The sequence below is a fragment of the Fukomys damarensis genome, unplaced genomic scaffold (genome assembly GCF_012274545.1).
Source record: "Fukomys damarensis isolate Sample0158 unplaced genomic scaffold, DMR_v1.0_HiC HiC_scaffold_39, whole genome shotgun sequence".
NCBI classification, from domain to species: Eukaryota; Metazoa; Chordata; class Mammalia; order Rodentia; family Bathyergidae; genus Fukomys; species Fukomys damarensis.
Genome location: NW_022900951.1, coordinates 1,357,266 through 1,357,581, shown reverse-complemented (window position 1 = coordinate 1,357,581; position 316 = coordinate 1,357,266). Strand labels below are relative to the sequence as shown.

At 72.5% G+C, this 316-nt stretch overlaps 1 protein-coding gene across 1 annotated transcript in view; it reads left to right on the top strand.

Moving 5' to 3' along the window:
• Prkx (protein kinase X-linked) overlaps positions 1-316 on the top strand; it is a 30,456-nt gene that overhangs the window by 10,853 nt on the left and 19,287 nt on the right. The gene's annotated exons all lie outside the window — the stretch shown is intronic.

The following is a 316-nucleotide window of genomic DNA, read 5'->3' as shown; positions in this document are numbered from 1 at the left end:
GCTCGGTCTTCGAGAGCCGCGCGCAGTCCGGAGGGGCGACCCTGACCTCCGCCGATAGCCCCGTCCCCGTGTCCCCGTAGCCATCGTCCGCGCTTCTGTCCCAGCCCCTGCCCGTCTGTCCGTCCCCACACCCTGGCCTGTGTCTGAGCTCACCGCGGTCCCGTCTCCTGCACCCCAGGGTCGGTCTGTCCGTAGCGCCGTCCTGCCGTCCTCCCTACCCCGAATGCTCCCATCCTGGCGGCCCGGCCTACCGGTTCCTCAGTGTCCTCCCCGCCCGTGTGTCCCGGGTCTCCTGCGCCCCGCTCCACCCCGCCCT